This window comes from Vanellus vanellus (genome assembly GCF_965231255.1).
Source record: "Vanellus vanellus genome assembly, chromosome: 6".
Classification (NCBI taxonomy): domain Eukaryota; kingdom Metazoa; phylum Chordata; class Aves; order Charadriiformes; family Charadriidae; genus Vanellus; species Vanellus vanellus.
Genome location: NC_138911.1, coordinates 42,596,619 through 42,612,590, shown reverse-complemented (window position 1 = coordinate 42,612,590; position 15,972 = coordinate 42,596,619). Strand labels below are relative to the sequence as shown.

Sequence of the window (15,972 nt, the reverse complement as noted above, 5' to 3'; positions counted from 1 at the left end):
TCAATGAAAATAGTAATTTATCAATACATTAGCTGCTACGTTAATCAGGAAAAATATTCCTCCTCCACTTAAATTATTCCTATAAAATTCATGTTAGTTTGAGCTCTTTTGATGTGGTAATATGTGGGGGACACTCACAAAATCTAGTTCTAGACAATTAGGGTTAATTTCCATGCCTCTGCTATAGTTACGAAGGAAAGAAAACTTACTCTAATGGGTAATTCACAACAAAAGCTTTATTTCATAGTTGTGAAATGCCTTCTATTTCTAAGTTATCCTTCTGCATGCCCCAGACATCACATAGGTGGTTTCGTTTAAATGAAGTATTTCTGCCAGAAAATATACAATTCAGCTGTGTAAGAAAAATCAGGAATGAATACAGTTTAATGAAACAGCACACCCAGCATAATAACGATGCAGAACTTTTTTTAAAGGTTTCAATACTATCCAACAAGAGATTTTCTGGGGAATTACCTCCATGGTTTTATTTTCCTTTTTTCTAATATGGAGTGCTTATTTCTTATGTAATGCATAAAATGCTTTATACAAAATAAGATTATGGTGACAGACACATGCGGCATCTGTAAAATTGTATGTCACAAATCACAGCAGGACAATCAAATAACTAATATTCAAAGTACTAGATATATTAATGACAAACTAAATGAAATACAAAGGAACTCTATTATTGTACACAAAAAGCAAACTGAGCAGGGGACATTTTTGTTTATTTTTTAAATTTTATGTCCTTTTTTATCTCAAGAGAGCTTTATAAAGTCGTAACTTACCTGTGTCTTAGTGGGCTAAAATAGTAAAAGATGGGCATTGTACCTTCTCTTCCTCTTATACTCCTGATTTTTTTTATTTTGAAACATTTGCCTTTGAAACAAACCCAAAACCTCCCTTCTGCCAATCAATATAAGCAGTGGTTAAAATTAAAAGCACACTTCATAAAATCACACCTTTAAGAGAAGTATTATTGTTGTTGTTATTAACAACACTTTAAAATAAAAGTACATAATTGCTAAAATACAATGAAACCCCCAAGGTAGATGCATGTTAAGCCATATTAGTTCCAAATGACTAACATTTTTATAGTACTAGCTAAATGAATTAATAATTATTGGCTACTTATTTTAAAGGATTGACATTTTATATTCAAGGAGCTATGAAGTACATGCTGCACTGTCAGTAACCCTTCCGGTACCACGCTCTTTTAGAACAGAGGAGAATTCTACAACCCTCCAGACTTACAAGATCAGCTCCTGGTAATCCCTATATACCATAGGAATTCTATATTAGAAAGAGTTGACCAGAAGTTTTCAAAATAAAAACATACAAGCAAAGCTGTGGGAGAGAGCTGATAAAAGTAACATATATTCATGTTCACAGTCCAATCCTCTCTCTCTGTGTGAAGAAATAGCTATCTAGTCTATTCAAGGGTAAACGCAGCTCTGGCATTCTGACTACCCAATGCTTACAGTGAATTTAGTTTAAGGATCTAAGTCAGGCAAGAAGTAAATGCTCCACTGATGTATACAGCTACCTGCAATTGCTACAGGCAATTAAAGAAGATGGTTTAAGCTCCTTTCCAAATTCTTTTACACCTTGATACTGTAAAGGAGGCCAATGCACTGAGTTTCTTACTTCTAGAGCGTCCTTGATGCTTGTTGGTGTCAAGCGTTCATTCTTGAATACTTCTGTTTCAAACTCTTTGAAAGACAGCCATCCCATTAGCTTAAACAAGTGAAAAGTAGAACTGGATAAAGAACTTTGCTGAAGGAGAAAATATTGGGGGAGAGGGGAGGCAGAAGCCCTCATGTCTGTCACAGGATTTTCTCACTCTCCGAGATTGCTCGGTGTGGCACGAATGGATCTGGCCTGTACAGGGTTTTGAAACTGGGACGGTATAGGAAGATAGCTTCTTTATTAAAGAGAAGTTATTTCCAGATTTCTGGAGATCCAAGCTGAGTCAGGAGCCCACACCAATTCTCCCAGGAGAACGAACAAGTAAATATTAACAAAGTTTTTTCTCCACACGAGAAAAAAAAGACTTGTAAATTCTCTCCTTTCAGACAGATTATTTTTCTTTTGGCATTTAAAAAATGCTGTCATTTCCTCCCTGTGTCACTGCTTTTTATATGCCTGCATGAGCAGAACAAACCTTATGCATCACAATCTTGCCATGAATGGGAAAAGCCCTCGTACAATCCCACAGGACATCTTTCGCCCTAAATTGGCCTTTCAAACATAACAGCACTGCTTCAGACGACTTGGCTTACACGTTCACTGACTGTGCTGGCTGGGATCTCTAACTTATTGGGAATACAGAATCTGCTCCACATTGGGAGCCAACTGCTGGTGTAACACTGACAGATGCAGGACCCATATGCCCAAGTCGGGGTAGGATGCCTGTATCACCAGCATCTGGATGTCAGCTTTCCTTTTCTGGCTCTACTGCCGGCTTTGCTGATAAACCCGATTGTCTGTCTGCTGCGGGTCAGCCTGCTGCTGCCCTGAAGTCATGTTTCTTGGATTAGTGAGCGGTTCCTCTCTATTAAGGAGTACTATCTGAGCATAGTATGCATCCCTTAATGCTTTCATATGCCACTACACATCTAATTCCAGTATTTCTACTGTTCCTGGTGATTTAGGCACAGATGATGAAGTCTTGCAGGCGCAGTGAATCTGTAAAATGTGTAAACGTTCATTCCCAGTATAGTGGCTGGGGAGCTCTGCTGATACCATCCATTACTTTTTAATCCTAAACAATTTTTACTGCTAGATATACTGTCAGGAATTGCAAGTGTAAGATTTGGATGACACCACAAAGACATTTTTATAAAGAGGAAAACACACCACACTGAAATGCTCTGTATGGTAAAAAAACACCCCAAACAACTATGTAAAAATTTGCCAGTATATATCATTGACATCTACTTAGAAATTTGCATGTGTCACCCTTGGCAGGCACATTCTCGACACTTAAGAAATTAAAATGCTCTTTAAGTAAAATGCTGTACTCTGCTATTGCAACTGTTCTTCCTTAGCTGCTTTGAAAAAGTATGAGTTTTTTTCCCCTTTGACTTTAGAGTACAACAATACCTTAATACTTGGCAGCAAAGCTTGGTAATGCCCACAGATTAAGAAACATTAACCATTTCCTGAGGTAAGAAATAGGAAATGCCAATTTCTGTTTACATTTGGAGTCTCCCAAAATCATAGCCTCTCCATGAGGGAGGTCACTGAATGTCATCCTAGAGCAAGGCTTAAGGGTATATACACATGCTCCTAAATTCAGCAATAGCAGCTACAGTCACTTCCTGCCAAGCCTCCTACATGTAGATAATTCATACCCTCATCAGGAATAATCTGTCTGGGAGTTGGGGAAACTTTTGTAGAATGAATGCCAAATGCTGCTAATTAGCCACTGGCAAACACTGGAAGTGTGGGGGGATGGAACAAAGTCAGTAGCCTAAATGTACAAGGACGAGGCATGAAGCAACCCTCTCCCTCTCCCACAGCCGGTGCCCAACCTAATGTAGACTACTGCATCCTAAAATGCAGAAGTGCGGGGGCCTAAGTAGAGACAAATAAGAATCCCTACAACACCCTCAATGCCAACGCCAGTGACAAGAGCAGCCCTTTCTACAGGAAGGTGTAGTACCTTCTGGCGCAGTACTTCCTGCTGGCCAGCTACAGGTTAGATCTTTCACAGGCATAGCTTTAGGAGCCTACAGCTACGTGTTCAGTTGACACTATCTATTTTTGTGTGCCAACTGCAACACATAAAAATGGCTACTTGCAAGAAATTAGACACAAAAAATGTGGAAACACGACTTTCATTTTCAGGACAATAAGCTTGGGTTTATAATATACAAAACCAAGTTGCTGTGGTTTGGGCCTGACTGGCCACTGAAAGAACAACGGATGCTCTCCCCAACCTCTCCCTTCATGGAGAGAAGGATGAGAGAGAAGAATACTTATGAGTTTAAAAGAAACTAAACTACTTTAATGAACTATTAATAATAAAATAATAAAAAAGAAAAGATAATAATATTAAACCAGAAAATAATGAAATATGTACAGTATATACAAAACCAGTATCAAGTACCAGGATGACAATGATGTCATTTGCAGGTAGTGGGAAAGTCCCAGACTGGACTCAGTGATGGACGGGAACTGGATTCTGGATCTGGATTCAGGAATGCACAAATTGGGATCAAAGGCAGAGGAACAGATAGAATCCTTCTCGAATGCTGGTTACTGAAGAAAGGGGCTGACCCTTTGATCCCTCAGCTTTTATACTGAGCGTGAGGCAGATGGGATGGAATACCCCGTTGGTCAGTTTTGGGTCACCTGTCCTGTCCGCTCCTCCCCGCAGATGTGACCCCTCTACACTTTTACGCTTCCAACCCTCCAACGGGAAATATAACAAAGTGACTGCCCTTGGGTGTTGTAGCAATAAGTATAAGCAAGAGCCTCTCTGCATGCCATTCCTTGGTATTAACTACAAACATCAGGACACGAGTTTTTCTTTTTTTTTTTTTTTTTGTTGTAGACCGATACAACATTGTACTCTTGAAAATTTTAGTTGTTTCCTACCTTCTAATATACATTTTGATAACTATTATTCATGTTTAGAATAATATCTAGCCCTTTTTCTTCAAAGGGAGGATCATACTTCTGTCTTTGATTTTGCTTGACTACATAATTTGTAAAGGATGAAAAACTCTGCCTTACTGTTTCAGATATGTAAATGTAAAAATTAAAAAAAACACACAAAACAGCAACAACCACCAAACCAAACCCCCAAAAGCCACAAGACAAACCAAGCTTAGCAGAAGAGTCTTTGAATGAGATTATTTCAAGTCCAAAACTTTTCCTTCTCAGAGTTCACAGAAGGTTGGTTGTTTTTGTTTTTTTTTTCCCCAGAATTGTCTGCTGACAGAATATTTTATATAAATCTGGAAATTTTAAACCCCAACAGAAGCACATTTTTATGTAAAATTTTGGTTGCTTTGAATACTGGAAGACTGTGTACAGTCTTTCACTTTAAATCTCACCTATTCGTGACCTTCTTTGGGACTGTACAGAGGAAATCTGAGAGTCTCTACAGGTCTGTTATATATTAGGCCTCCACTTAAACTCTGGCTTTGTTTCATTCATTTTCAATAAAACTAACACTGTTTTTGATACTGTGGGCTATGAAGCATTTGCTGACAGCCTGAAGAAGGCTGACCAGTCCCATACTGTTAGCACCTTCTTCCCACTTCCTAAACTACATACAGTAAGAGCAGGGGGAAAAAATGAAGAAAAAAATCCCGAGACCTTCACCTAATGTTATTTTTTGAAAGCAAACAACAAAGTGGTTTTATCATTGGGCTAGGAGACAGCTGCTATAGCAAAGAAGGCGTCATCCATAATGGTGACTGGGAGAAGCAATTCCCGTTCTCTGCTGTAGGCCTCTAGAAACATGGGGAGGACTTCTGAACTTTAGACACAGACACACACCCATCACAGATTTTTTTTCTCCTTGAAGCATGCATTAAAGGCAGATAATCCACCACCTCTGTGCTAGGAAAACCATGAATGAAGTCATAAAGATTAAAATCTTTATGTTGCGCATAAGATACAATTGAAGGGAAGAACAGAGTAACAAATAGTAAGTGCAAAGCAAGCCAATGATACACACTTTAAATCACTATCTATAATATGTAGGAAAGTATTTACAATTCACTAAATCAAACCTGAATTCAATCAGACACTATCAAAGAGGCATAGGCTTACAGTAATGTAAAATGGTACATCTAAATAGTATTCTCCTTAAAATGGAAAAAATGTGAAAGAAGAAAACAATTCATTGCCTAAGTGCTGTGCATAATTAATTAACAGAATTCAGCATCGATTTGCATCTTATGTGACCTTATTAAATGTCCCCCAAAGAAAATGTGATACAACGTAATTACACACAATTACCTCACTTCCAGAAATGTTATCATTTGTTTCCGTACTCCCTTTTTATTTTCTGTACAGGTAGAAATTCTAATACAGCGGCATTCTAGCAGCAACAAATGGAAACAACCACTTTTAATCAACTTTTGAGATAATATACTTCAGAATAGATAGTATGTTCTACAAGCCTGACTCCTTTATTTCAACAATATTTGTATTCCCTTAAATGTTATGTGCTTTAAAGTCTGTATAAAGGTGCTTGCAATTTCCAAGTACAATCCAGGGGATACAGAACTGCATCCGGGGCTCCAGCTTCTATAGTAATGGGGAAGGTTGAACAAAAAGTTACCATGTCAATATTTAATTTTTGTATTTATTTAGACCTCACAGTTGGAAAAAAAAAAAAAAAACGAGTATGAAAAAATGAGTAGCAGATAGGTGATATGATGAAATAACTCAGAGTTAAAAGCAGCCTTAAACAATGGCAGTCACATGAATCTCAACTGTCCATGCTCCACTTAAGGGTTCTCTGTATGCAGACTCCAACATTACCCTGTGCCAGCTCGCATGGAAAAAGAGGGCACATAGTGCTGCCCTTCACTTCTGCTGCAGGGGAGCACAAAGGATGTTTAAAGCCTATTTCTATTGGCTTTCATAAGACCTGAAATGAGGAATATAGTCATCTCTGAAACTGTCATCAATGTTTTCAAGAAAGAGAAGAAAAATATCACTGTTAACTTGCACAGCATGCCCATGAAATATACTTTTCCCCATTTTTATTTATTTATATAAAATCAACACCCTTTTTCTTTCTTGATGAATGCTGTGATGGGAAAAACAAAAAAAAGAAACAAGGCACTCTGAAACCAGGACACTTATTGTCCTCGCCTGTATCTTTACAAACACCATACAAGGTATAATTCTTTCTGGTGAACCCACACATTAGTTTATGCTGTCTATACTTTTCAAGCCACCTCACTTCAGAGCAAAATAGGGCTAAACCCCAAATCATAGCTGAACGTAGACGCCATTAAATAGAGCTTTACTGATGTATCTGGAGAAAAATTCCTCCTTCAGCATCTACAGGCTGCAGAAAGTCCTCCATTTCTTTTAATGACCTATTCCCTCTGATTCAATACAGCCCACTGGCTATGGAAATGACAACACTCAGCAGGTGACAACAAAATGGTCAACAAACAGTGCTGAGATATGTCATTTTCTTCAAATACTTTGTGAGGAATTAAATGACACACTACAGTATGCTGTGTGCTGCTCAGATCAAATATTTCTTTATTAAATGAAACTACACACTTTTATATATTGTGGCCATATAAAATGCAGGTTTAAGCGTACTGCTTCAAAGCTCCGACTGCAAAACAATTTGCTGTTTTCCACCCCTCCACCAGTCTCCTTTTAGCATATAACCCCTCGGGCAGCAACTTTGCCATAAGTCCAGATTGAAAGCCTTGCCCTTATGGAGTCAATCTGATGCACTTACTGTGACTGGGACAAATTGGAGTATGCAAATTAGCACCTTTTGAGTCTCCTGAACCCAGGAAATCCTCTTGCTACGTGTTCCAGCTAATGGACCTGAGATGTCCCTTGTAACAGTGCTGTCTGTGCAACTCCTTTAACCTTTTCAGATTCTGATCTAGCCTTTGTTCCTAGCCCTTTTTAGAAACGTGGAACGTATCAGGCTAACCTCTGTTATAATTTAAACCAGTGTAAAACCAGAGCCTTATCACAGCATTCAGTGGCATTTACACGTTTAAAGTGTAAAAGAGCATCCTACATTGAATAGAGGCCCACAACATGAAAATTTCTATGAGTTTTTCTGCCTCCTTTCAGCTTCAAATACTTATCGCTACTTTGCATCACTTACACTAGTATAAAATGCACAATTAGGTTTCCAAAGTTCTAAATAAATTAATATCGGGTATAAGAGTTCACGCTTTTATTACAAGAGGATGATCTTCTGAGAAGACTATCAATCTACAAAGTACTCGAGGAGAGACTGGTGATCAAACCTGAACAGATTCCTATGCAGATTACAGATTTAGCTGCAGGAAGATGAAATAGCACCTATCCTTAAATCATAAAGAGGAAACCTCTACTAGAGACGCCTTATCCCTGGAAAAGCACACTGCAAAGCAAGATACTAATCTTTTCTTACCAGAGTCCTGTGGCTCTTTTCACAACATATCAGCATTTACAGTGTTTTCCTACCTTTAAAACTGTGTTCGGGTGAGGTGTTCGAGCAGTTAACAACTGGACATTTCACATCACCCCAGTTTACTCTTTCCAAGTAGATTGTGTGTCTATCTTTTTCTCAACATAACACTTTGTATCCTGATATTCTCCTGCCTTGTTCAATGTCTTTTTTTATTTGAAGATCCTGTTCCTAATGTAATGTTCTTAAAATAATCCAGATTATTTTCTTTGGTCCTGTCCACTTCAAAATTGTATTTTTTTTTAAAAGGTTGTACTCTGCTCTGTGTATATACTACCATCTCTTACATCATAAATCCATCATTTTTGCTCAGTTTATATTAAGACATTACAGCATCCAATTTATTACTGTTATCTCACTGTTTCTGAATGACTAATTTGAACTTTATGCAATTGTCATCTTTTCTAGATAAAACATGGTTGCATACTGAATGCTTTTGATTTTGGATAGAGATGTAGATTAAGCGTCTCTTTTTCTCCCTTACTGTGTTCAATTTCTGGACTGCACTTTGTTGACAGCAATTGGTGTCCCCTTTGGTTTTGTACCTGAATGCTCTGGATGACACTTAATCTCAGAAAAAAGACTGCTAAAAATAAGCTGTATACAACAATGAGGAGGTTCAGATTCGAAATTCAAGTATACAAAGTAGATAACACGTATGTCTTCTAGAAATCATTCCCTCATAGATGGTTTATATGATCCCCAAACCTTCAATTCTTACTTGCTATGTACTCATTCTGTCTTACTAAATCACACACAGCTCTTCACTGCCAAGGGAAAGTTTAGGATCACTTTGCTGCGTGGTTTGATCTGTAACAACTATTTCCTCTTAATTAATCTCTTGATTTCCACTTTATTTTTGGCTACTGATACATAACTTAACCTCTACTTCATCCCAAAACTCTTTAATTTCAGACAACACAGATCCATGCTCTCCAGCGTACCCTAAATTTTGTCAGCTTTTTCACATTTTCCTCTTTTTGCCTGACTGACACATGCTAACAGAGGTCAGTTGGTAGTCTATGCTTTTAACCCAACGCAGACTGCAAGAAGCTGAACGGTCATCTTTGTCCTCAGAAAGTGTACCACTGACATCACCATTAGCAACTGCCCTTCACAAGCCTCCAAGGCAGTAGAAGTCTTTTCTGCTAACACCTTTTACAGCCCGGAAAATCCTCCATCAGCACTACCATCTGCTGCTTCCTCACCTTTAGTCTCATGCCACTATTTCTGTGTTGACTAGTGTTATACAGAGATAACCTCATTATGTAATACTCAGAGCAACTGAAAATAGCAAATGAAAAGATAAATCTTCTCCCTAATATTTTATAGCACTCCAACACTTTCCTGTCTAGTTTCCCACTTTTTTCATTTTCTTGTCAGATGGGGCTCCCTGTAATAATTCAAATATTGGAAGAAATAAGATTTCCACTCAGCTATAGCCTCGCCAGCCACAGAACTACCTCTAAACTTAACGTCAACTTGTATTGTTTTTCTGCTGCTTATATCTAATTAAAACACTCCAAACTTTTACAATACTCAAACATTTGTGGAGGGGGACAAATTTTAGAACCATATATTTTCTTCTTCAGCTATGATTACCCATACCGTTTGGCCGACTTTAATTCCTAACAGTGTGCTTAAAGGGCAAAGTATTAGTACTTGTTTTCACTACAGGAGAAAATTCTGGTTCTCCACGACACTTAATTTATTGTGCAACTCTTGTACTTTCATCCACAATCGATCACTACTGCAAAAATGTAAATAACTTGCTCTGTTCACTGATCTCTACTCTGCCTTAACAAAAGAGATTCACAGGTTTTGCACAACCTAAACTGGCTGCATGCTGAACATGCATATTTACAATGTATAGAAAACTTTACCCACGTGCTCCCCGGCAAGGTGCTTTTAGAAAAAATGAATAGTGTCATTGCCTTGTTATATTCTAATCTAGTTATTATAGGTAAATAGCAACATCTTCCAAACATATAGCAACATCTTCCAAACATGACTAAATACTGAAGTGAAATTGTACAGTGAATTCTTTCCACTTTTTGTCTATGCCAAGCTTGAGAGAACATCATTGATCTATAACGAGTATAGCAAAAATAACAACAGAAATGGAGGACAAGACCCATTTGGACAATAGAGAAAAAACTCCGATATGAAGGTTTCCTTCAAATTGGGTATTTGTTTCTACACCTTCTGTATTTGATAACATTCATTTACAAACTGGATGATAACACTCCATTAACTTGAGGAGAATGTGGAAACATTTTCCTAATAACAACTTCCAATTTTTCTGGTTGAATATGGGAAGAAGTCTTTTGTTTTGTTTTGTAACTATTAAGACGTTAACAATATTTGTTAGCATTCAGTTGATCATTCATGTGACCATGAGTATTTCTGAGAATATCACACGTATGAGTCAATCTCTTATTTGCAGCTAGTACACAGCTCAGACAGTGGGATAGGATCAGCTTCTAGAACACAATTATAGACATCGCTTTCTTTTAGTTTAGGAGTGCAGGTGGATGGGGTAGTAGCTACCTGCAAACAGAAGACTAACTATTAGAATGCTTACCTGGAGCGAAGAGTGTTACTAATTTTCCATTTTTCCTGAGAAAACTTAAGCTTATTTGGCATGGTCTGGAAAATAACTCGGTGACTCAGATATAGTCTAATTTACTCTAAATGGTTGTGGGATCACCTGGAATGATTCACTAGAAACCAGAGATGTTGCATTCATCCCACACATTTACCTCACAATTAATAAGGGACCCACTCTGAAGAACAGTATATAATATGTTGACACACAGGATATATTTGTACAGTTTCACCTTAGTCTTAATATTGCAGTGCTGGATGCATTAATGAAAGAAACTAATTAAAAAAAAATAGGAAACTATTAGAATGAGGGACATCTTTCAATTATTCACAATGCTAGCAATTTAACAGGCTTCTTATGTCCTTATGGTTTGGGTGGGTTTTTTGTTGACTTTAAATACAGAAAAGCTAAAATAACATCAATGGGACTAATAACCTGTGGCTTCTCTATAGGATGGAAGTAAAGACACACATAAATCTCCATGAAGTTCCATCTACAATCTGAGGCTGCCAGTGGAGTGAAAAGGACGTGAAGTATGTTTACAAAATATGAGATTGTCTTTCATTCACGGAAAGCCTGGGACCACTGCATGGAATGACGCCAAATTGCAGCATTTATGCCATATGTAGCTTCCAAGCAGTTCAAATTCCGCTCCCATTCTAGGACTACATTACATGATCAAGTTTGCGGTGATACAGAAGCTCCCAGGAAGTAAAACAGGGGCTTACAGCCCTTGCGCATACTACAGATGACTCTGCTGGGTCATCTTGGACACAACTGCACATCCACAACAGGTATTCCCTCTGAATTGTGAGCCGCTCCATCCAAGCTAAGTGGTTTGTATCTTGTGGGTCTTGACTCGATGATGAATACAGCCTATAGGGTCAGAATGTTTGCACTGAGGCTGTCTGTCCTTTGATCTTAATAGGAACCCGATATTTTCCCCTCATTGAATCTGATACTGCAATTAGGAAGGCTTGTTAATGGGAGAAAAAGGTACAATATAAAGAAAAAGGGAAATGCAAGTCTCATAAGATTTCCAAAATAATGTTCAACAAGGCTTTGGAAAAGATTCCAGGAAGGTAGGTGGGCCCCTTTATGCCAGAGATGGAGAATTCAGTGAGTGCTATCCACTTGTAAGTCATGGATGCACAACAGATGTCACTATGGGGCAGAATTGTTCATAAGATTGGTAGTTTGGTGCTTGAGCTTTTTTCCCTGTCTAGTACAGTAGTTCAATTCTACTAATTCTATCAAAAGTATCTAATGGGCAATAACTGTAGGGACATAGCAGAAATGAAATGGGACCTTTCATATATTTTTATTCTGGGTTTGGTTTGGGTTTTGGTTTGTTGTTTGTTTTTTTTTTTAAACTCATGGGAGACATCTCCATCACAATGGTTATTCATGACAGTGCTCACCATTGACCCAGTCTACCAAAAAAAAAAAAAAAAAAAAGAGAGAAAGAGAAAAAAGAGAAATCTTTGTTGCACTGACACTTTAGTATCTTTCCGATGTAAGGATTTAAGGATTTCTTCACACAAAACTAGGTAGAGATTGGACAGTATAGACAATTTAAGACAACTAGTATCTAAGTTATTGCGTATGGTAATATAATGCTATATGAAAGTGTTACAGTTTCTTAACAGTTGAATAGGCGCTGCTGAATTAAAGAATGCAATTATGAAAGTTATCACTCTGGTATACAGGAATACAAAATGTGTACTGCTCACTACAGTTCAAATACACAGTTCTACTCTTATCACTAATACCATCTTTCTATCCTATTCTGACTTTAAAACTATTCAATTCTGTTTAATTCCAAATATTTATTCTTTAAGAAGGCATTGGTATTTTTAAAGGAAGAAATATATTTTTTTTAAATATTAAATTTTATTTGAAAATACTGTACATTTTACTTTTAATTGTTTTACAGTTCAAATTGTAAGGTGTGTTCTTTTTTGTTCAAGAATTTTAAAAGCAACTAATTTAAATATGCAAAATTATCTTGAGTTGTTCATACGTGAACTTAAAAGCCATGCAACACAGGAAAATTAAGTAATTATGCCTCCAAGTTATTTACTGCAATTAAGCTCATTTATCATATGCAAATTAGTGCAAACTGGTCTCATTAGTTACTAAATTACTCAATATGAGCTGAACAATGTAGCACTCCAGTTTGTAATGAAAAATCCCTGTAGAGGCAAGCAGTATCAATTAAGCTAATTTGCATATGCAAATATATTCACTAACTTTCCCTTTTCTCTATATTTAGTTCTACATTTCCTGATCATTCCTGATTATATGAAGAATATGGGGTTACTGACCCTTTTCCACACCTTCTCAATAGCAATGAAGTTGCAGAAAAAATGCAGGGGCCCTGAACAAAGATACATTCTTCTTGCTAAGTTTTACAACCAGTTTCAGCCAAATTTTTGAATAGCAGGTACCAGCAGTATTTTTTTTTTTTACTGGATTTATTTAATGAACAAATATAAAATATATATACAGAACTGTAAAACTGAAGATGTCTTTACTGAAATCTATTCTCATTACAACGCCACTTTTCAGAAGAAGAATGTAGAAGGTAACAAAGCACATAACTTGCCAAATCAAAAATCTTGTAAAAAATTAATTAAAGTATTGCCATTATCTATTTTCCTCCTGTGTTACAAGCATTTCTACTTTTCATCGCTCAGGTGATTTTACCTTTAAAACAGTCAAAAGATTTTTTGCCCTGACGGGAAGATTCTGATATGATAGCATTTGGGCATTCATGTTTTGTGGTGTCTTTTTTTTCCACAAGCACACAGTGGATAGTGTCTTTGGCTCCAAACCTACTGTGAGAATCGCTTCAGCATGATATACAGCAACCGGCTGTGGCTTGGCTGCTTTCTGACATGACTAACTGACACTACTTGCTTGTAGAATCAAGATGTAAAATATCACAAGGTGTACCTCCACTTCTGTTTCTACAACATCACTATAAATAAACTATATCCACTTTTTTAAACATACTGTATTATGCTTCTCATGTGTCTGTCAATAATTTCTGAAGTATCAAATATTAGAAGGATTAGAGAGGCTCCTTAATTTCTGAGCTCACACTTAACCCAGTCTTCAAAATATTAATAGCAAAAGGGATTAAACAAACTAACTATTAATTCACCTTCTTCAGATACCAGACTCTGAAACCAAACACAGGTATTCCCAAGGTATAATCAAGGTTGTTTACTTCACTTGCAAACAATATTTATCACAATACCGCTTTGAAAATAATTTCTAGAAGCAGCAGACTAAACGAGAACTTGTTAGAACTGTATTCCATCACAGAATCTGTCTGACTGTTGTTTTAAAAATCGTTTTGTCTTCTGAAGATTATCTTTCGACCTATAAGACCACAAGGCAGTACTTGGAAGTTCATTCAGATCTCTTAAAAGTGGTGCATTTGAATGCATGACCTAGACTTTCCTTCCAAGTGTTGATTACTTTGCTAAAACAAGACAAGTTTTTAACATATCATGATAAACTTGCCACCATTATTAATTCATTTTGTCCTTTATCCATCATCAACAGTCTATTCTCTTTTAAATGTCAGAGTGGAACTTTCTATTATCAATTGAGAGATTAATGGGAGTAATTTGGTAAAGCACCACCCTCTCTCAAAAGGACACACCTCAACAGATATTCAATAAGATGCTGATGGTAATTTTGTCTGAAAATTGAGTGCAATAGAGTTTATTTAACTAGTACTATGATGAAGTTATACCCTGAAAATAATTTATCACATAAGAACAAAAATTAAAAACCAAAAGGGGAATCTAGCTTAAATAAGTAATAAAATCACTAATTGTTTAAATACGCCATAAGTGAAAAACTCAAACGTCAAGTATTTTTCAAAGTGGCCATCCTAGGTTTTTTCATTTTCGTTCATAAAGGGTCATACCTTATACCCAAGAAGTGTATATAAATCAGTCTCAATGAGGTTTTACCTAGATATTTGTTATAATTCATATTGTAAAAACCATACCTTTAGGATATATAGTACATGTTTACATACTCAAAACAACACGCTGACAAATTACATAAACTGAAATATCACAAAACTGCTATTTCTTCATTTTTTCTACACTTATGAGACAGGATAAGAGTGTTTCTGTCTAACATGCAAAGATAGTACTGTAGATAGTGGTGCAGATATCTTTGATATGGTAACTATAACACAAGTTATTTGCTTACAGAATCAAAAACTTGACCTAGACCTCTGCAAAGGGTGTGCAACTAAGTAAATCACTTCATTCATGATTTTTGTCCCAAAGAGAAATTCATTCTACTAGTTAATTTCATGTTTTCCTAAAATTATCTTTGTTGCTATTCTGCGTTTAGTTATTTTATAAAGATGTGAAAAAATCTGACATTATCCATAGTGCTTTTGAATCCCACAACCGAGTTAGTACAGAGAGATAGCTCTCAATCATTTCAAATTAAGTGGAATATTTCTCATGATAATATCCTAATTTACCTCTTTCGTACCTCTCAAAAGATAATACACCAAGCAATATATTTGCATTGAGAAGCTGTGTACATTGCTAAATAAGAGCAGTTATTCAGTGCCGCACTTAGAAAAGAGTATGCGAATTTTATTTCTGTAGTGCTGGGTTTTTGCCTTGCTGACAAAACACATCACAATTTGTTCTTAACTGCTTCTGCTCCACGTTTGATTACTTCAACCTAAGAAAGGTTGTAGTAACTCTGACAAAACCAAGCATGCATAAGAATGTTTCCATCGGGCCACTGTTTTTCAGTTTAATCTTCCTGGACTACAACAACTTGAACAGTGTCACCAAATTCTTTGACAAATATCAATCAGTTTTTATCTCATAGCTAAGGAGACCTAAGAGGCATGCTGCGGTTCTTTTTTTTCTTTTTGCAGATTGCTGCAAATTTGTGATATATAATTGTGACTACTGGGATATCAGGGAGGAAAGCAGTGCTCATAAACCAAAGGGGACGGGGGGAAGCCCTAAATCTGTATGTAACACATAAGGCAAATCAAATCACCAACACAAAATACTGTTTTGTGCACACATACACACAAATAAAGTCATCCTGCGAGCACACACCTACTGCACAGCCGTAAACAACAAAACGTTGTGATTCAGCTACATAATACTGGCCC

At 36.8% G+C, this 15,972-nt stretch overlaps 1 protein-coding gene across 6 annotated transcripts in view; it reads right to left on the bottom strand.

Annotated features, from left to right (window-relative positions):
* NPAS3 (neuronal PAS domain protein 3) overlaps positions 1 to 15,972 on the bottom strand; it is a gene marked incomplete at its 3' end in the record, with an annotated part of 622,106 nt that overhangs the window by 295,914 nt on the left and 310,220 nt on the right. The window lies entirely within an intron of this gene.